Source organism: Cervus canadensis, chromosome 5, assembly GCF_019320065.1.
Source record: "Cervus canadensis isolate Bull #8, Minnesota chromosome 5, ASM1932006v1, whole genome shotgun sequence".
NCBI lineage: Eukaryota > Metazoa > Chordata > Mammalia > Artiodactyla > Cervidae > Cervus > Cervus canadensis.
Genome location: NC_057390.1, coordinates 68,899,679 through 68,921,071, shown reverse-complemented (window position 1 = coordinate 68,921,071; position 21,393 = coordinate 68,899,679). Strand labels below are relative to the sequence as shown.

Here is a 21,393-nt window from a genome sequence, read left to right as displayed (position 1 = left end):
GAAAACTAAGATCATGGCATCTGGTCCCATCACCTCATGGGAAATAGATGGGGAGACAGTAGAAACAGTGTCAGACTTTATTTTGGGGGGCTCCAAAATCACTGGGCATGGTGACTGCAGCCATGAAATTAAAAGACGCTTACTCCTTGGAAGGAAAGTTATGACCAACCTAGATAGCATATTAAAAAGCAGAGACATTACTTTGCCAACAAAGGTCCATCTGGTCAAGGCTACAGTTTTTCCAGTGGTCATGTATGGATGTGAGAGTTGGACTGTGAAGAAAGCTGAGTGCCGAAAAATTGATGCTTTTGAACTGTGGTGTTGGAGAAGACTCTTGATCCCCTAGGAGATCCAACCAGTCCATCCTAAGGGAGATCGGTCGTGGGTGTTTATTGGAAGGACTGATGCTGAAGCTGAAACTCCAATACTTTGGCCACCTCATACGAAGAGCTGACTCATTGGAAAAGACCCTGATGCTGGGAGGGATTGGGGGCAGGAGGAGAAGGGGATGACAGAGGATGAGATGGCTGGATGGCATCACCGACTCGATGGGCATGAGTTTGAGTAAACTCTGGGAGTTGGTGATGGACAGGGAGGCCTGGTGTGCTGCGGTTCATGGGGTCGCAAAGAGTCGGACACGACTGAGCGACTGAACGGAACTGAACTGAACTGTGTTAGAAGTGCACCAACATGTATTAGAGAAACTCCTAGAAGGCCAACCTAACTCAGCCCAGCAGAAGAGGGTGAGAATCAGGGAACTGACACTTGAGATCAATCTGGAGGTTAGGCTGCCACTTTCCAAATGAAGATCAGTGGCAAGGAAGGGAAGGCATTTCCAACAGAAGTGTAAACGAATAGCACCGAAGTCTGACTCAGCCTGGTACAGTGCCTTAGAGCTGGAACGTGGTGTGGGAAGGGAGTGTGATGGTGGGAGGCTGGAGAGGCAGACAGGTGTCCATCATGGGGAACGTGCTGAAGGCAATGAAAGACATCAAATCAGGGGTTACTTCAATAGTAGTCTGCAAAGTAGTGGATGTGAAGCCCAGAAAATGCAGTTGATGGTACCCTCAGCCCAGTCATACTCTCCATGTTGTGAGGAGTACGTGAGGTAAATAATATGCACAGTAGGGTCAGGGCCATGATGGGCTCAGTCAGTGGGGTCCTCTGCTGCAGCTGCTGCCCCCATTGCCTGTTGTCAGTCCCAGCACGGTGGCAACTCACATGGAGCTGCCATCAGTTCAAACCCCTTATGTGTTTGCACACTTTGTTTGCAGGTCTTTATGTCCCCTGACACATCATTTGTTTCCATTTGGTTTTTAAAGATTTAAATGCAGAACTTCACGTGTATTTTGAATGGTTTAGCCTCTTGGCCGTTATCCCATCACAGCAATCTGGGATCCTGGCTCTGTCAGCCGTGGTGGAGGAAGTGGTGGAACATGAGCCTCACTTAAAAGGAAGAAGGCACCCGGGTACAATCAGGACTAGCAGGGCTTCAGTATAAGGGAGATTGGTGGGAAGAGAACACCAGTGTGAGGCTGAGAGTCTAAGGAATGGAGAATCCAAAGGAAAGAATGAGAGGGAAGGAGTGGAGTGGAATTGTGAGCACCAGCCCAAGAAGTCTGGTTTTTATGCTATAGAATACGCGTAGGTGTGAAGGGCCCCTGGAGGTTTAGCAGGGGGTGGGAGGATTAAAGGGCTTCCCAGGTGGCGCTAGTGGTCAAGAACCTGCCTGCCAGTGCAGAATACATAAGAGATGTGGGTTCGATACCTGGGTTGGGAAGGTCCCTTGGAGGAGGGCGTGGCAACCCGCTCCAGGATTCTTGCCTAGAGACTCCCATGGACAAAGGAGCCTGCCGGGCTACAGTCCATAGGGTCGCAAAGAGTCAGTCATGACTGAAGAGGCTTAGCACACATGGCGCAGAGGGTGATTAAAGCGATGTTTTTAGAAAGTTTGTCCTGTGATGAGGGGTGAAAAAGTTTAAAGGAGACTAAAGGCAGGAATACCATCAAGTCACAAAGTCACAGTTTGGACAACAGTGATGTCAGAGAGACTGGAAAGGATGAGATGGATGAGAAAAAGTAAATGTTTTGACAATTTGGCCAGGATGGGAGAGGCTGGATTGGATTCAAGTACATGTTTTTTTAACGTGGCATTTCATGGATCCTTGCAGATTTTTTTTTTTTTCTTTTTGGGCATTTTAGTGTATAACAGATTTAAACTATTAATTAGTTATAATATTTTATTGTGAAACATTTGTTTCCATGTTATCATTAATGTTCCCACTTCAGTTTTAAATACATTTATCAATACTGCAGTTTGGAAAAAAAAAAAAATTAGTTTTTCCAAGCTGCTAATCTTATCAATTCTCAGTTCTTAAAAATACTCTGTGAGACTTTAATTTTTTAGATGCAGGTAACACATTTCTACTTACTTAGTTGGAAGACTGATTTTACACTGATACAACTGTGTGAGTGTTTGTGTTTTATCCAGATAACAAAACAATCTTAAAAATGCACTTCAGTGATATCAGGCAAACATTTGCCAGGAGTGTACTGTGAGTCAGGTGTTAAAAGGTTCTTGGGGTTGAAATACATGGTTCCTGCTCAAGGAGCTCACTGCTGAGCAAGGGCAAGAAGCCTGTAAGCAAATAAGTACAGGGCAGGGTCATGTGAAATATGACAGAAGTACAGGTTCAAGGCCTTGCCGGCTCCTCCTGTCCTTGTTTTACCATGGCAGGGGGAGGGAATGGGAAGAGGAACAAGGGAAGAAGAGAAAGGAAAGAGTGAAAACAGGGAGGGAGAAGAGCCAGAAAGGACAGAGATAAGAAAAATAGCTTACACTTTGTTACACTTTATACTGCACAAAGTACTTTTAGATAAGTTGTCTCATTTGATTCTGCCAAGAAGCTTAGGGGAGAGCAAGAAATGAGATGGGGTTAGGGGATGGGAAGCAATCCCCTCAGTGAAGAGAAGTGAAAGATGCGTTGAAAGTGCTCAGAGCCCCTGTGGCCTCGTGGGCTGTCCCTGAGGATGGGATGGTGCCCTGCTGGTGGAGGTGGGCCTTAGCGAGCCTGGTTGGAACCCAATGGGGACCTTTCAAAACCAGAGAAACCAGCCTCCAGTGAATAAAAATAAATGCAAAAAATAAAAATGTAAAAAAAATAAATAAATAAAGACAGGCTTAGAGCTTTAAAGGACATCAAAAACAAACAAACAAACAAACAAAAAAAACCCAGAGAAACCAGCAAGAAAGGGTAAGAACCACCACTCCAGGAAGCCTGAACCACCCAGACAGTAATAGAAGCTGTAAAATGGTTATTTTGGCAGCTATTGTCAAAGACATCTTGCTGCCTGACCACAAGTTTCTTCCATTACTTCTCTACCCTGTTTTTTTTTTAATATATATATATTTATCGAGCTTTTTCCTTGCCACAGGAATTATCCATGTTTGTTGTAAAAAATTTAGAAAATCCAGATAAACCCAAAGAAGAAAATCAAAATCCCCTATAAACCCACAATCAGACAGAACCACAATTATTATTTTAGAATACACCCTCACATTATTCTTCTCTGCCTGTGGGTATACTTCTGCTCTGTAATACTTTCCCCTGATTTAATATATTGTAAACATCTTTCCATGTCTTTCTGTTGGGATTATGTTTGGGTACTGGTAACAGCAAATCCTAAATCAAACCAACAGTGGCTTAAACAAATAATAGGAATATGTTCCTCATATGACAAGAGTCTGAAAGTAGGAGGTCCAGGCTGGTAGAACAATTCAAAGATGTCATCAAGGACAGCCCAGCTCAGTAGCCTGTTGGCTGTTACCTAATGTCTCAGGGTGGCTCTTAGTTGTAGGAGAGGCTGGAAAACAAGTATTTCATTTTTCTGGCCTCTCTAGTCATAGAAAGGCGAGGGGAAAGGGTGTCGGGAGTGAATGCTAAGTCAGCCAGCCAGCGAGTGATGCCAAAGAGTCACTACATATTCTTTTACAGCATCATTGTCCTAAGCAGCTGCATGGTGTAGATGTACCATGATTTGTTTAACAATTCATTGTTATTGATCATTTCACTTGTTTCCAGTTTTTCTTTATTATAAAAGCTTTATGTGCTGTGCTTAATCACTCTGTCATGTCCAACTGTCTTTGCAGCCCCGTGGACCATGGCCCTCCAGGCTTCTCTGTCCATGGGGATTCTCTAGGCAAGAATACTGGAGTGGGTTGCCATGCCTTCCTCCAGGGGATCTTCCCAACCCAGGGATCGAACCCAGGTCTCCCACATTCAGGCGGATTCTTTACTGTCTGAGCCACCAGAGAAGACTGTAAAAGCTTTATGTATACCCATAATTATTGCTTTTGTGTCAAATTCCTTAATTCTGTAAGTAGAATTAAGGTGGAAAAGTATACAAAAAATGTGAAGGCTTTTAATACCATTTTTTGGCCAAATTGCCCTTCAAAGAGATTGTACTGAATTCTACTCTCACCACCCGTGTTTAATGGAATACAGTCCCCTGCACTCGCAACAGCAGGTTTTTGTTTGTCACTGAGCTGTTATCCTAGGACCATCACGTGGATTTAACTTTGTACTAGCCCTGACCAGACTGAAGTGCCCACAGCCTCTGGGGTCCCAGAGAAGGGACGCTGAGAACCTCAGCCAGCCCCTGCCTGGAGGTGCTGGTCTGCAGGGCTTCCTGTGCCTCCAGGTGGCAGATGCAGGTCCCTATCCAGACAAACCCTGCAGAGGACTTGTGATGTTGGGCACGTGCCTCATTCATCTACCTTTATTTTGAAAGTCCTTTCTGCCACTGTGGAGTCATCATCTGTCCCATCTTAGTTCTAAGTCAAGGCCATCCTGGCTTGCATGGGACTGAGGTGCTTCTAGGGGTCTGGCCTCTTTTGAAACAGCCCTCCCCACACCCCCACATCATGAGGTACCTCAAGTGAGGTGGCCTTCTTGACCTATCTCATCATCTGTAACAAAGAGAAGGCTAAGAAGACCGAATTGGTAGATTCTACCTGTTGGTGATGGAGGGGGGATTTTATTTTATTTTTTTTGGAGGGGGGATTTTAATCATATGAAGTTGCTTTGGAGACATGCTGCAGCTTCCTGGGGAGGCAGCCAGAAAAGTGACTTATCCCTGCACATCCCTTTGAGATAGTTATTAACTAGTCAACAGTTAACCACTGTGTACAGCCCTCCTCCTCAAATGAGAAGTCATCTAGGGCTGAAAGAAGGATTCCTCTGGCCAGGTCATCTCTGTGCACACAGTAGGTGCTTCAGTATTCATACATGAAAGCAGAGATTCGTGTGTGAACAAATAAATGACTGATGAACCCAAGTGAGTCTGTGCTCAGTGAGACCAGGCCCCACCACCACACTACCACCATCCAGACTAAAAGAAAGAAAACTCCAGAATCGTGATTCCAGGAAGGAAATGATAAGGATTCTATTTAGATGGTCCCATCACGACCTTACCTTGACCTCCCAAGAGGTAGCACGCAGAGTGTGAGAAGCACCATCCTAAGGACCCTGAGTTCTCTGAGTCCCTCTGAGGGCAAGCTACCTTCAGTTATTACCACCATGAGGGCAAAGAAAGGAAGAGAATGTTGATGTGCACGTGAGGTCTAAAAAAGACCTTTGGCATTACAAGAATAGAAAGCAACCCTGCCTCCCCCTTGAGTGGCCAAAGTTTTGGTTCTTAAATCAAGATCCAGTTTTTCTCCTTCTTGAATTATCCAGCAGTCTCTTTTTCCTAGAGCAGAAACCAATAGACCAAAATGACCTCGTTGAGAACAAGACATGTAAAAGTAGAGCAGCAAAATTCGAAGAAATACTACAGTGAATCAAAGTATGTTGGAGAGAACATAATAGGATTTCACTAGGGATAAGCCTGCCTACTGAGACACGTGTATTTTCAGTGAGCTACAAACACTGTACAGCATGAAGGATCGTCAGATTTAAAGGGCACCCTGAAACCAAGTGGACAAAAGCCCCCACTAGCTTAGCCACTAGGGCCAATTCCCTTAAGAGAGCTGAGTAGGCAGGCCTTGCCACAATCAAGGGAGTCTGTGGTAGACTTGATGTCTGATGAGTCCCGTGAAAGTGACTCATAACACCAACAGTTTGTCCAGATCTCACAAACACAGACAGAAATGTTTATGATAATTAGGTGAGCCCAGAGTGGGAGGCTGCTGAAGGGCTAATTTAACTGACAAAAGGCCTCTTCACATTGAGATTCCCAAGGAAGGGACTCGCATACCAAGGACGTGGTTAAGTTGTAAGTGTGATAATTTCAGAAAAGTTGGAACATTCTAAATGGCCTATAATCAGAAGTAAAGAATTTACCTTCCTGGGATAAATCATGCCTGCATAATGAACTCTACTTTGACAAAATTGTAACTTCTCTTTAAAAAACTTACACACTTTGAGACTTCCCTGGCAGTCCAGTGGTTAAGATTATGCTTCCACTGAAGGGGTCATGGGTTCAATCCCTGGTCAGAGAACTAAGATCCCGCATGTCGCAAGGGGTGGCCACACACACACATACACACAAAACACCTTATGCCCTTTCTGAAAGAAAACAATAGCTAGTTAGAATCAGTCTTAGAGCTTTTCTCATCATTAGGATACAATAAAAGGTCAACCACATAAAGAATCACAGGGAAATTTAAGATCCTTGAGGTTGTGTTTGGGGACCTGTGAAAAGTAGGAATAGCTTCAGTAAATCTTTTAGGTATAACAGTCTAGGTAAATTGTTGATTTTGCCCCAAAGAGGCAAACAAATATTGACTGTTTTGACCTAAAGGAACACTAAAGAAAGCAGAACATGAATCTGTGACTGTAAAATATGCAACCTCAGGAGGCACTAGAGATAAAAGAAAGAGTATTTGGTTCTGGTCAGGAAATGACTATCCTATTTGTGATCCCAAGGTCGTGAGTAAATCTGTATCCCCACACATTGGGTATTATAAAGACTTACCTGTTCAAGATATGATGAGTCCTTTTTCTGTTATGCTTTTGACTATTTTAGTCTTTCCTTGGCTTCTGATTTAAGAAGATTTTGTGCAAGTTGGGTAGAAATTTAGACAGGTCTTTCTGAACCTTAATGGATTCAGCTCCAGTGATCCTGCAATCAGTTGGACGTTTGAAGCTGTGTTCCCCTTTTGTTTTAAAGCTCCTCTCAATTTTGTTCAAATTAAAGGCTGCCTGAACTGCCACTGTGATCCCCAAGTATCCTTGCTGAAATCATGCATCTAGAAAGATGAGTTCACAGACTTGGGTTATGGTATAAATGCATGTAAAAAGTAGGAGCCTGGCCTTGAGGGGCACAAACTTAGGTTTAAACTGAGACAAACCCATAATTTTTGGAGTAGTTAGTCCAAAGAGTTGCTTGTATACTTGTGTCTTCTTAGCTCCTCCCCAACCTATTACCTAGGTCTCCCACCTACAAAACCCAGTCAGATTTGTAGTTTCAGAGGACAGAAAAGTTTGGAGCGATCTCTGCCAAAGCAGAAACCTGTTTGCAGGTCAGGAAGCAACAGTTAGAACTGGACATGGAATAACAGACTGGTTCCAAATAGGAAAAGGAGTAGGTCAAGGCTGTATATTGTCACCCTGCTTGTTTAACTTATATGCAGAGTACGTCATGAGAAATGCTGGGCTGGATGAAGCACAAGCTGGAATCAGGATTGCCTGGAGAAATATCAATAACCTCAGATATGCAGATGACACCACCCTTATGGGAGAAAGTGAAGAAGAACTAAAGAGCCTCTTGATAGAAATGAAAGAGGAGAGTGAAAAAGTTGGCTTAAAGCTCAACATTCAGAAAACAAAGATAATGGCATCCGGTCCCATCTCTTTGTCAGGCGAGTGTATACTCCTCGGTTTTTGCCTCATCACAACAAAGATTTGGAGTGATGAACATTAAAGCCCTTGGCATGTCACAGCTCTCGGGTTTTGGACAGACCGTGTTATAGCTCTTAGACAAATCAGTGTTACAGCTCTGTGTTACAGCTCTATTTTATTTAGATAATAACAGGTAAATCCATCCTCGAAGCATGAGGGCATTCTGACCCAAAGATGCGAAGAGAAGAGTGCCTGAGCGTGGGAGAGAGAGAGCTTTGGCTCCTCTTTTTGTATGTTTTTCTCTCCCTGGGCCTGTCCTATGTAAATTGGGCCAGCCAGGAGTGTTGTTTGTTCTACCTGAGGTCCTCACTCCGGTCCTTGGACCTTCCTTTGTTCTATTTTTGTGAGCTTTTCCCTTTCAGGTCTTTTAGCCAGCGCCATTTTAGACTCCTTTTCCCTATTCTAACTACCTAACAACTTCATGACAAATAGATGTGGAAACAGTGGCTGACTTTATTTTTCTGGGCTCCAAAATCACTGCAGATGGTAATTGCAGCCATGAAATTAAAAGACACTTACTTCTTGGAAGGAAAGCTATGACCAACCTAGACAGCATATTAAAAAGCAGAGACATTACTTTGCCAACAAAGGTCCGTCTAGTCAAGGCTATGGTTTTTCCAGTAGTCATGTATGGATGTGAGAGTTGGACTGTAAAGAAAGCTGAGTGCCGAAGAATGGATGCTTTTGAACTGTGTGTGGTGTTGGAGAAGGCTCTTAAGAGTCCATTGGACTGCAAGGAGATCCAACCAGTCCATCCTAAGGGAGATCAGTCCTGGGTGTTCATTGGAAGGACTGATGTTGAAACTGAAACTCCAATACTTTGGCCACCTGATGCAAAGAACTGACTCATTGGAAAAGACCCTGATGCTAGGAGAGATTGAGGGCAGGAGGAGAAGGGGACGACAGAAGATGAAATGGTTGGATGGCATCACCGACTCAATGGACATGGGTTTGGGTAGACTCCAACAGTTGGTGATGGACAGGGAGGCCTGGCATGCTGCAGTTCATGGGGTCACAAAGAGTTGGACATGACTGAGTGACTGAACTGAACTGCCAAAGCTAGACTGTCATGAACAAAGCAAGAGAAGGCTGAGGAAGGTTCTCATAGGTTTTTTTATAATCATCCAAAACTGGAAACAACCCAGATGTCCTTCAGTGGGTGAATGGATAAACCGTGGTATATCTGCACTTGCACCATTATTTAGCAATGTACTTGGACCATACTTTGCGATCCCATGGACTATACAGTCCATGGAATTCTCCAGGCCAGAATACTGGAGTGGGTAAGTGGTACCAGAAGTACTCCAGAAGTACTCCCTTCTCCAGGGGTTCTTCCCAACCCAGGGACCAAACCTAGGTCTCCCGCATTACAGACAGATTCTTTACCAGCTGAGCCACCAGGGAAGCCCAAGAATACTGGAGTGGGTAGCCTGTCCCTTCTCCAGCGGATCTTCCTGACCCAGAAACCAAACCAAGGTCTCTTGCATTGCAGGTGGATTCTTTACCAGATGAGATACCAGGGAAGCCCCCATTTCTATAAATTCTTAAAATTATGGAATTATAGAAAATTCCAGAAAATTTATAGAAAGCACATCTCTGGTTGCCAGGGATCAAAGTAGGAGAAGATAGCATGAGGGAGTTTCTTCGAGGTTATGGAACAGTCTGTGTCCTCGGGACATGAATCTATACATGTGATAACATATCTTAGACTGTACAACAACAGCAGCAAAGTAAGAGGGTGTGTAAAAACTCATGAAATCCAAATAAGGTCTGTAACTCAGTAAATAATGTACCAACGTCAGTTTCCTGGCCTTAACAATTGTTATGTAAGATGTTATTGGGGAAGCTGGACGAGGATACATGGGAATTCTTTGTCCTATTTTGCAGCTGTGAGTCTAAAATCATTTCAAAATAAAGAGTTGACAAAAATTTGGAGGGACACTTGATTTCTACAAGGAGCACTTGGAAATCTCTTCAGTTTTTGCCAGAAAAGATAATATAAGCTAACACCCCAAGAGTTATACATTTAATGCAGTTTCTAAGCACTATAATTTCATTTGCTGTATTTTTTATTGGAAATGATGCTTAACTATTTTAACTATAGTAGTGTTAGGGATATTTTTGCATTGTTACAAATATCTTGTATACGTGGGGGAAAAAAATCCCTTGATGAGCTTTTCCCAGGATGGAATAACTCCCAGTTCTCTTGTGGAGCTCTTGCTTGTAGCTTCTACCACTAACCACATCCTCTTCTGCCTCCAGCACGCGTTTTGGGGTAAACTATTCAAAATCTGCTCCGTCTTCCCAGTCTGTTCCTCTGTCGTATTGACTCTTGTTTGCTTGATAAGCTGCTTCTTCAAGACCCCACTCAAACTATGCTTTTTCTAGAAGCCTTCACTGACCCAGACAACAGAGTTACTCCAGCAGCATCCTTCCTGCATCTGGGGTTGTAGTGTAATGTGTCGCCCTTTGGTTATTTCGTCCTCTTATCTAGCTCCCAGACTAATCTATGAAATCCTCAAGGACACAGAGTAGGTCCCCTTCCTTCCTATAGGCCTCATGCCAGGCTCAGCGCCTGGAACACACACTCCACAAATGGTGATCAGAGAGTAAGTGAATCGAGGCTCTGAAAATTCCTTAGTAACCCTGCTTTAATAGAGTCATTTTCAAAACTAAAGCCCAAAAGGGGGTTTGGTTAACCACAGTTAAACAGAACAGTATATTCATATTTAAAACATTCTCCACATGTTCAACTTAGTCAAGACATTATTATGTTGAATTTCTTGTTCATTCCCTCATTTCTTTCATGATACCGTGTTGTAAAACTTTAGGAAGACCATGACATTGCTTTCATGAGCCTCCTTAGACAGATATGACCTAGAATTTAAGGATAGGATGTGAATTTTCCAGATTTTCCTGAGAGAAGCAAGGTATTCACCTCACGAGCTGTCACGTTCTATCAAGTCCACCTGCCGTGCCACAGCAGACCCCCCGGCCTTGGTGACAAACACCTTATTTCTCTCCTCCGCATCCTCTCAGGCAAATAATCTGGGGCTTCATAATTGTCTTCAGGTCAAGATTCAGTCCTCACACTCCAGCACAAGGACTCAGAGTTTCATCATTTCTCCCTGCACAATCTAATGACCACTTCTCCATCCAAGGCCTGGTAACTTCATTAAACAGGGCAGGTAACCTCCTCATCGAAACTGGTCACTCCCTTGGCACCAGGGACACCACCTGCCTCTCCCATTTCCTCACTTGATCACATCCTGTAACATTCCTCTAAGACTTGATCATTGGTCTCATGCTCATTTTTCAAAGGAAAGTAATCGTAAACATGTTTCCCGTGTCCCAAATTTTCCATTTTCTCTTTGCTTCTCTCTAACATCCTACCATCTTTAAAGTCTTAAATTTGGTGCCACTTTCCCCCAGAAGCCATTTAACTACTAAGGCCCCTCTCATCCTCTACACTCTCCTGGAGCACTTAAAAGCCAAATGCACTCGCACAAGTTAGTGCTTCATATTTTCTGGTTTGTGGAATCCTGTGCTGTTTTATGAGTTACTCTTATTTCTTCAACCAAACAAAGGCTCCTTGAGGAGAAGACCCATGACTTAAAATCATCCTGTGTCCTCATGGTGCCTCGTGGAGGGATTAGCACATTACAGAAATGGTCGATAAACCCTTGCTGAGTGAGCAATGCTGCAGTAGCTTGGAGAAAGGAATATAAAGTAGAAAACCTTTGACATCTCCTTTCCTTTCTCCTAATGCTCAGGAGCCGAGATCGGGGCAAGTCACCCTGCAGTGTGCTGTGCTGTGCTTAGTCACTCAGTCGTGTCCGACTCTTTGCGACTCCGTGGACTGTAGCCCACCAGGCTCCTCTGTCCATGGGATTCTCCAGGCAAGAATACTGGAGTGGGTTGCCATGCCCTCCTCCAGGGGATCTTCCCAACCCAGGGATCGAACCCAGGTCTCCCGCATTGCAGGCGGATTCTTTACCGACCAGAGCAGCCCCATCCTGCACTAGCACTGTGCAAAATCGCGTCAGTCTTCCTGCCTCAGTGCCATGGTGTGGGAGGAGCACAGGATTTGGGTGCAGATGGCCTGGGTTCATGGTCTGGCCTCGCCAGTGGTTAATCTTAAATCTGAGTGAGTCACTTGAACCCAGAGTCTTCATCTCCTCATATTTAAAATTGAGATAATAACTAAGGTTTTGGGGAGACAAATGCTATATAGTTCACAAGAGTGGCATTTGTGGTGGGAACATCAAGCACCATAGTAGATCAGGAGAGAAGCTATTTGAAGGCATATAGGCCTGAAGGTACCCCTCACTGCACATCCTCATTGAGGGGGAATGGCTGTTGCCTGCAGTGGGGGCAGGTAGAGTCTTGAGGGTGTGAACAATGAGGGTCTGCACTAAAGGAAGAGACTCAGATGTCGAACGTTGCCAGGTTTGTTCTGGACATCGTCAGGTAGACCTGCTGGCGGAAAGGTCAGAGTATGAAATAAGCAGCCTGTCCAAAAGGCGAGGAGATGCACATTGTTAGAGCTTGGAGCTGAGGCCACTGGCTGATGAACTCACAAGTGGAGGTGGTGTGCTACGTGAGGGGCAAGTTTTTCTCTAACACCACAAGGGTTGCTGGCCCAATGAGTGGAATTTGATAATAATACTTGCTACAAAAGTATTTTTGTTTTTAATAAAAGGCCAGGAAATAAAACTGGTGGATTGGCTGTGGTGGGGGAAGGGGAGAGGGGCTCTGAGAGCAGAGAAAGGCCTGGGCCTGGGCTAGAGGGAGAGTAGACTGAATGATTCATAGAATCCAGTTTCAGAGGAGGGGAGAACATGCCGCTTGGCCAGATGACAACTATCAGCCATACGGTCTGAAGAAACATCCTGTGAAAAGATTAAGTGACATGATTTGAATGTGACCCCAAAGACCAGAGCTGCTTTTGAAGCATGAAGGATCAGGAAGGACACAGCAAGCCTACTAGGGCTGCAGACACGAATGTTCTCTATCCCACACGTCCCAGCTGCTGCTGCAGCCCCCTCCCTCTCTACGTTCAGGCCGCAGGTGGGCTAGCGTACCCCTCCCCTGGGGTGTGCACAGAGCTGGACTGGCAGCCAGTCCCAACTGGGGCGTCCTCCCAACCGGTACCAAGTTCTGTTCTCAGAACCATCCCAGAGCCCTGCTCTGAGTCTGGCAGCTATCTGGGCTTCTTCCCCTATGGCTCAGATGGTAAAGAATCCGCCTTTACTTGCGGGAGACCCAAGTTCGATCCTTGGGTCAGGAAGATCCCCTGGAGAAGGGAATGGCAACCCACTCCAGTATTCTTGCCTGGAGAATTCCATGGACAGAGGAACCTGGCGGACCACAGTCCATGGGGTCACAAAGAGTCGGACATGACTGAGGGACTACCACTTCACCTCGTTTCTCTTCCTTATATCAGAGAAAGAGGTCATTTTCAATCTCTTGCTAAGCATACAAGGGCTTCAGGCTGCATTTGGTTGTATGTGGCCAGCAGGTGCAGCCTGTTTTCTCCTCTCCTGCTCCTTGTGGTCAACAGAAAGGAAATATGGCCAGAAAACCACCCTTTCTGAACCCACCTGCCACCTGAAACCCCACACTGCAGTTCAGCTGCTCCCATTCATTCATTCATCCAGCAGTGTTTATTGAGCAGCTGTTGTGTCCAGGGCCCCAGGCTAGTACTAGTGAAGGAAAGAAACGGGCACCAGGGCGCCAGCATAGCTGCCGAAGAACCACAACCTGAAGCCACACCTGCCCCTGCTCTTCCCCTGCTCAGGTACCCGATTGGAGCTCTGTGGGGAGTTTGCCAGGGTCCTGGGAAGAACAATGTGAATCAGACACATCGATCATCCTCTGCCTGTCATCAAGGTTGCTCAACCCCCAAAGTGGGGAGATGATGAACCTCTGGTTCCCAAAGACGAGGTATCTCATTAAGCCCACAGCAACGCCATGCTCAAGAGAATCATCCTGACCCTTCAGACCTGAAAACTGAGGCTTGGATACTTCAAACTATCATGTTGGCCAAAGAGTTCATTTGGGTTTTCCGCAACATGTTACAGAAAACCAGTATGAACTTTTTTGGCCAACTCGATACTTGCTGAAAGTCTTACGGGCAGTGAGTGGCAGATCCCATAGCTGAGCCACATCTACCATTCAACCTGGCTTCCCCACACCCCACAGCTCCAGGAGTATGCTGCTGGTAATCTTGCTCTGATGGCAGATCCCATCATGAAAGTTTGTTGGCTTAAAAAGTGAAGTGTTTGTGGAACTTGAAGATCTTCTGTAGAGAGCCATTAGAAAGAAAGGTTTGCCTTTCTACATGCCCACGGACACGGACCCTACTAATAATGATTAATTTTAGCAAGTGAGGAGTTCTGTGTACTCCCCTCCTGGATTCCCATTAACCCTTTGAGTAATGACCAGATAGAGCAATCTGGCCAGGACTCCCCAGAGGTCACCTTCCCCGGGACAGCAGCTGCAAGGGCAGAGCCCCATTATCCAGACCTGCCTCTTTAGAATTCAGATCACAGTCAGCAGGGCGTGTTCAGAACTCCAGTGACTGGGACCTCAGCAGGGTTCAGGATCTTAGGGAAGAGCTCCATGACCTAAAAGTGCAATGAGAATAGAATCCTGGAGAAGCTCCAGTTCCTACCTGAGCCTTCAGGGTCCAGATCCCTGTCCTGGATCTGCTGGAGTGGGTGTGTTCCCCAGCAGCCCTGGAACTACTCCTTCTGCCCCATCTCTCCTTTTTAAATTCAGCTTCAGGAGGCTGAGCCTCCCCATGAGTCAGGTCCTGGGTCAACAGTGAGAAGAAGGTGATTGGCTGGGTCTGCCAGGGCTTTGTGACCCGCCGGCAGGGCTCCTGCAGGCCCTCAGAACCCTGCCTCCCTGTCTGCACTTATTGCCTCCATGCAATCCCAGGATAACTTGGGTGTGTAACCCAGGGGGCAAGGGGTAACAATTTTGCAGACTTTCCAAACAGGTGACTTCAGCCCCCTGGGCCCGGGCAGGAAGGGGTAACCAGATGACAATGGGCATTGCCCCATGTCAGGAGCAGGAAACATTTTGGCAAGCTCCTCAGAGTTCTCTCTCCTCTGATCTCACAGCATCTGTTCCAGTTTTCCTGACTGGTAGGATGGCATCTACAAAGCAGAATGTATGGGAAATCTGGAGTTGGGGAGGGATTGTGTTAGAAGCACCAGCTTCAGGTAGCCCAGATGGTTGTTCCCAGGCAGAAAGGGCAGAGAAAAGCACAATTCTGTGGTCTGTCTCCTTCCTAGACTGGAATTCCAGGATCTTGGAGGCCTGAAGCTGGTTGTGTGTTGGGCGCCTGCTTCTCAGGAATGTGACCTTGGATCTCAGTGTCTGCCCTAATAATGCTGATAATACTGACCAAGTGCTTACCAGGTGCCAGGGTCTGTCCAGCACTTTATACACATGACTCAATTAGTTCTTGAAACAGCTCTGTGAAGTGGGGACTCTCATTGTCCCCATTTTATTGATGAGGAAACTGAGGCCCAAAGTCAAGCAACTAGGAAATGTTAGAGCCAGGATTTAAGCTCAGGTTGTGTGACTGGAGGTTTGGTATTCTTAAAGCAACCATTTTGGAGCCTGCTGGAGGCAGGTCCAACACCCACTACAGGGCTGAAAGACCCAGTGTGTCCCTCATAGCTGTGGGGAGCAGAAGGAACTGGGAACTGCAAGGAGTTCTGGAGGCCAAAGAACTAGAGAAGACTGAGCAGATGACCCCTGGGTTATCTCCAAGACATATTTGTGCAAGGTAGAGCTCCACTGAAGACTTAAAAAGTCAGTTAGATTTAGGCCAGTGATAAGGTTATTAAACATTAGAATGAGCTTTCAGAGTTATGCAGTCTTATTTATGATTTAGGAATTGCCTAGCTCTAAGTACAGTCTAGGGATCTGGGAAGGAACTGGATGGTCTCTAGAAACTCTTTCCAGCCACGGGATGTTCAGATTTGGTCTTGATGACCATGTTGGAGGCCTCCGACTGCAGAATGACTGACAGCTCTGCCTCTCCTGATGAGTGATAACTATCTTTCCCATTTCCAGTGACTGCATCGTGAACTTGCCGGTCCTCGCATAGGAAATGATTTTGCATATCACCAGATTAAACATCCTCAACTTTTCTTTCCCTTGGTCAAGATCTTGCAGAGCAGATTGTTCCCAAGGCCGTGTCCTCAGTCTGATTCTTGAATGGGGTTTCAGGCTGGATGGTGACATGCTACAACCCAGTCAGCTGTTTCTCCTGACAGTCACCATGTGGCAGAGGCCAGGGTAGAAACACAGGGATGGGGGTGGAATAAGACCCGGCTACTGTAGCCCTTGGAACAGAGCCTGCCTCTGTTCTCTCAGGGGAGGTGACCCAGCCCTTGGTTACAGTTGCATTCACTTTAAGAGTTGTCTCAGATTTTGTCTCAGCTGCAGTGGTGGATAACTGGTTCACTTAGGGCAAGAAACCTGGGTGGATGCTTTATATACCCTCACCTCAAGAAGCTGGTCTGGCTTGAGTCTAGGCCTGAGTCAACCCCCAGTACAAAAAGCCATTGGAAGTTGGATCCACTGATGCATTTAACTTATGGCTGTGGGGAATTGGGGGGTTGGTTTAGTTGAGTTCAGAATCTTAGAGTTGACCCAACGCCCTAGCCAATTCCAGTTCGTTCAGTTCTTAGAGGGCACTTGGGTCAGGAACAAGGATTCCACTCAAGCCGCTGCCCTGATACCACCAGGTTTTGACCCAACCAGGCTTTCTCTTTGAGGGATAGGGTCAAAGTCAGGAGCTCTTCTTTGTCTGAATTGAGCTAGAGAGGGGAATTTAGGGATGGGAGAAACTTCTAAAGGAGTCTTTGCCCAGGACCTGGTGCCACCTGCTGGTCACAATTTAGCTGTATTTATAGGGCCAAATCTAGGAGAGGAGCATTAAAAGAAGGGCATCCTGCCCCCCCCCCCCCCATCCTGACAAGGAATAAGAGAACTAGGAGATGGGTTTCTTCATGACCCCCAGCAAGTGTGACTGGAGATCCTTGCAAAGAGCCCTGAGTGCCTTGGATGAGTCCTCCTGAGCTAAAATGAACCAAAAAGCTGGGCCAGAGGGTAGCATCACCTGAAAGAACCAGAGCCAGTCCTGAGTGGAGACAAGGCTCTGTTCCACATATCAGCTGCCCACCCATACCCACCCCACCCTGCCACCCTACTTCATGTGACCCACCCCCACAATATATAGCCTGTGCTATTGCAGTTCGGGCCACACAATGCATCAGAGGAGGACTGTGGTTCTAATACTGGGTTGTGTATCAGGAGTATATTTTAAATTATGTAGACATAAAAGCTGTGTGTGTGTGTTTGTGTGTATCACCAAATATATTACAGAGTCAACTCTCCATATTTGTTGGTTCCATACCCACGGATTCAACAACCACAAATGGAAAATATTTGAAAAAAATTTCAGGAAGTTCGAAAAAGTAAAACTTGAATTTGCCATGAAACAGCAACTACTTACATAGCATTTACCTTGTATGAGGTATTATATATAATCTAGAGATGATTTAAAGTATACAGTGGGATGTACAGAGGTTATTTGCAAATACCATGTCATTTTGCATAAGGGACTTGAGCACCCATAGATTTTGGTATCCACAGTGGTCCTGGAACAAATCTCCCATAGACACTGAGAGCCAACTATATCATATATAAATATATTTGTATATACTATATATACATACTATATATGAATATGTACTACATTATGTATTGTTGTTTAGTCACTGAGTCATATCTGACTCTTTGAGACCCCATGGACTATAGCCTGCCAGACTCCTCTGTCCATAGGATTCTCCAGGAAAGAAAACTGGAGTAGGTCAGTTCAATTCAGTTCAATCAGTCGTGTCCGACTCTGCAACCCTGTGGACTCCAGTACACCAGACTTTCCTGTCCATCACCAACTCCCGGAACTTGCTCAAACTCATGTCTGTTGAGTTGGTGATGCCATCCAACCATCGTATCCTCTGTCATCCCCTTCTTCTCCTGCCTTTAATCTTTCTCAGCATCAGGGTATTTCCCAGTGAGTCAGTTCTTTGCATCAGGTGGCCAAAGTACTGGAGTTTCACCTTCAGCATCAGTTCTTCCAGTGAATATTCAGGAATGAGTTCCTTCAGGATTGACTGGTTTGATCTCCTTGCAGTCAAAGGGACTCTCAAGAGTCTTCTCCAACACCACAGCTGAAAAGCATCAATTCTTCAGTGCTCAGCTTTCTTTATAGTCCAACTCTCACATCCATACATGACTACTGGAAAAACCATAGCTTTGACTAGATGGACCTTTGTCGGCACAGTAATGTCTCTTCTTTTTATATGCTATCTAGGTTGGTCATAGCTTTTCTTCCAAGGGGTAAGTGCCTTTTAATTTCATGGCTGCAGTCACCATCTGCAGTGATTTTGGAGCCCAAGAAAATAAAGTTTGTCACTGTTTCCATTGTTTCCCCATCTATTTGCCATGAAGTGATGGGACCAGATACCGTGATCTTCATTTTTTGAATGTTGAGTTTTAAGCCAGCCTATTCTGTCTTCTCTTTCACTTTCATCAAGAGGCTCTTTAGTTCTTTGTTTTCTGCCATAAGGGTGGTGTCATCTGCATATCTGAGGTTATTGATATTTCTCCCAGCAATCTTGATTCCAGCTTGTGCTTCATCCAGCCTGGCATTTCTCATGATGTACTCTGCATGTAAGTTAAATAAGCAGGGTGATTTATTTAACTTATATATTAACTGGAGTAGGTAACCATTCCTTTCTCCAGGGGATCTTCCCAACCCAAGGATAGAACCTGGGTCTCCTGCATTGCAGGGAGATTCTTTACCATTTTAGCCACCTATGTATAAATATAATTAATGTATATTTATATAGTGTATTTTATATAGTGTACTATATGTATATTATATAATAATACACATGATATGGCTATATATAATATAGAGATGCTGAGGAACCACAGGAAGGCTGCCCTCAGGTTGGAAGATCTTTGAAGCTCAAATGATTTCAGTCAAAAACTGGAGAACCAGTTTAGACAGGGACCAGTGCCTCTGCTATTTTTCAATAATCAGCACTTGAAAACCATACACAGAGAACAGGAAAAAAAGATCCCTAAATTTGCTCAGGAGCTCCCAGGACCAACCTAAGACCACCCTATGCCTCCCAGAACCACCCCTGACCAGCTCAGACTCTGCCTCAGGAGCCCAGGTCCAGAAGCGCCCCCAAGGCTTCATGGAGAAATGAATCCTCAACCCTGTGAGAAGCCTTGTCCCCTCTGCATTCAGGTCCCACAGACCTCTGCATACCTGCTCCCCACAAAAGCCTGGCAGGGTCTGACCATATTTGGTTCAGTTCAGTCGCTCAGTCGTGTCTGACTCTTTGCGACCCCATGAATCGCAGCACTCCAGGCCTCTCTGTCCATCACCAGCTCACGGAGTTTACTCAAACTCATGTCCATCAAATCGGTGTTACCATCCAACCATCTCATCCTCTGTCGTCCCCTTCTCCTCCTGCCCCCAATCCCTCCCAGCATCAGGGTCTTTTCCAATGAGTCAACTCTTTGCATGAGGTGGCCAAAGTACTGGAGTTTCAGCTTCAGCATCAGTCCTTCCAATGAACACCCAGGACTGATCTCCTTTAGGATGGACTGGTTGGATCTCCTTGCAGGCAAAGGGACTCTCAAGAGTCTTCTCCAACACCACAGTTCAAAAGCATCAATTTTCTGGCGCTCAGCTTTCTTCACAGTCCAACTCTCACATCCATACATGACCACTGGAAAAACCATAGCCTTGACTAGATGGACCTTTGTGGCAAAGTAATGTCTCTGCTATCTAGGTTGTTCATAACTTTCCTTCCAAGGAGTAAGCGTCTTTTAATTTCATGGCTGCAATCACTGTCTGTAGTGATTTTGGAGCCCCCAAAAAATAAAGTCTGACACTGCTTCCACTGTTTCCCCATCTATTTCCCATGAAGATCATGGCATCTGGTCCCATCACTTCATGGGAAATAGACCATTCATATTAGGGTCATTCAAATCCACTCTCCAGCTCTGCACACTCTCTTCTTCCTGTCTTCCTGAAGCACCTACTGTTTCCACCACACTTTGGGGCATTTGGTTATATTTTTCTCCTGTATGTTGGTCTCCCCAGTAAGACTATAAACTCTTTCAGCAGGGGGCAGATCTGTTTATTTCTCAGAGTTCCTAATTAAATACTCATCAAAATACAATGCACTTGCCTTGACCCTCCCCACCTGCCTCCCCAGTCAAGTCTGGGACCCTCCCCACCTACCTCCCCAGTCAAGTCTGAGACCTTCCCTACCTGCCTCCCTAATCAAGTCTGGTGTCCACACACTCCTGCCTTGCCTGCTGAGGTTACTTTAGGTGAGCTCCCTGGAAACCAAGAGGCACTCTCCCAACTCCAATCTCTGTGATTATCGTTCATTGAGAATTGATCTAGAACCCCAAAGTGAATGAAACAGCCTGGTCACTGAGGAGTTTACAGTCAGGTGGAAGGGGCAGACACACAAGTGGTTTCAAGAGAATGAAATCAATGCCATGACTGAGTATGCTCAGGCATGACAGAAAGACACAGAACAGGGCCATGTCTCCCTGCACAATGGCTCAGAGAACATTTCCTAGAGGAGCTGGAGCCCCAGCTAAGTCCTGAAGGTTGAGTTGGGGAGGGAGGGTCCAGGCCAGAAGGTGTCATATATAAGAGGATATAAGAGGATTCAGAAAGAAGAGAGAAGGTGTCACTCAATCATTCAACAAATTTGCTCAATACCTTCCCTGTGACAGGCCTAGAAACACCACTCCTGGCTTTGAGGTGCTTACTGATGACAGAGGCAGGCATTTCAACAAGTCCAATGGTTAGTGCAATGGTCAGATTACAGGGTAGTGGTTCAGAACCACTGTGTAAGAGGATACTCAAGTGCAGTCAAAATTACCCTTGGAAATCTCCGCAATTGTCAGCTCCTGAGTCCTTGGAAGCTCCCATGACAATAATTTTTGTTTCCCTTGGCTTTCCAGCCCTATCTTGGCCTTCCTTCCCCTAGGCAATGAAGAACAAAGTCTATTTTTAAGAGGAGGAAGGACTAGGAAAATACAGAGGGGTTTCCTGATTTTTTTTTTTTTCCAAAAAATGTATTGAAATTAAATGTGCATCTAGTGAAGTTCCATTGTCTATACTTGAGTGGGGCTGTGGGGGAGCACAGCCTAGCAGATGCCAACCGAGCCTCCTCTCTAAAGCAGCTTCTCTAATTTGACTGTGCCTGTAGACCCTCTTGGTCAAGTGCAGATTCTGACTCAGTAGGTCGGTTCGGAGGCAAAGCTCAAACACAGGAATTTCTAACTTGAAATCTCTAACAAGCTGATGCCCACAGAGCACCAACGGTTCACCAGGGACCACAGTTTGAGAGCCTCT

The 21,393-nt window shown here is 45.5% G+C and overlaps 1 protein-coding gene and 1 non-coding gene across 2 annotated transcripts in view; both read left to right on the top strand.

The window, feature by feature from the left end:
* The window catches only part of MAPRE3 (microtubule associated protein RP/EB family member 3), a 57,091-nt gene that overhangs the window by 27,895 nt on the left and 7,803 nt on the right, over positions 1–21,393 (top strand). The gene's annotated exons all lie outside the window — the stretch shown is intronic.
* LOC122442764 lies at positions 12,435–12,584 on the top strand. Its single transcript, XR_006269754.1, has one exon. It is a non-coding gene; the product is annotated as a small nucleolar RNA SNORA62/SNORA6 family (small nucleolar RNA).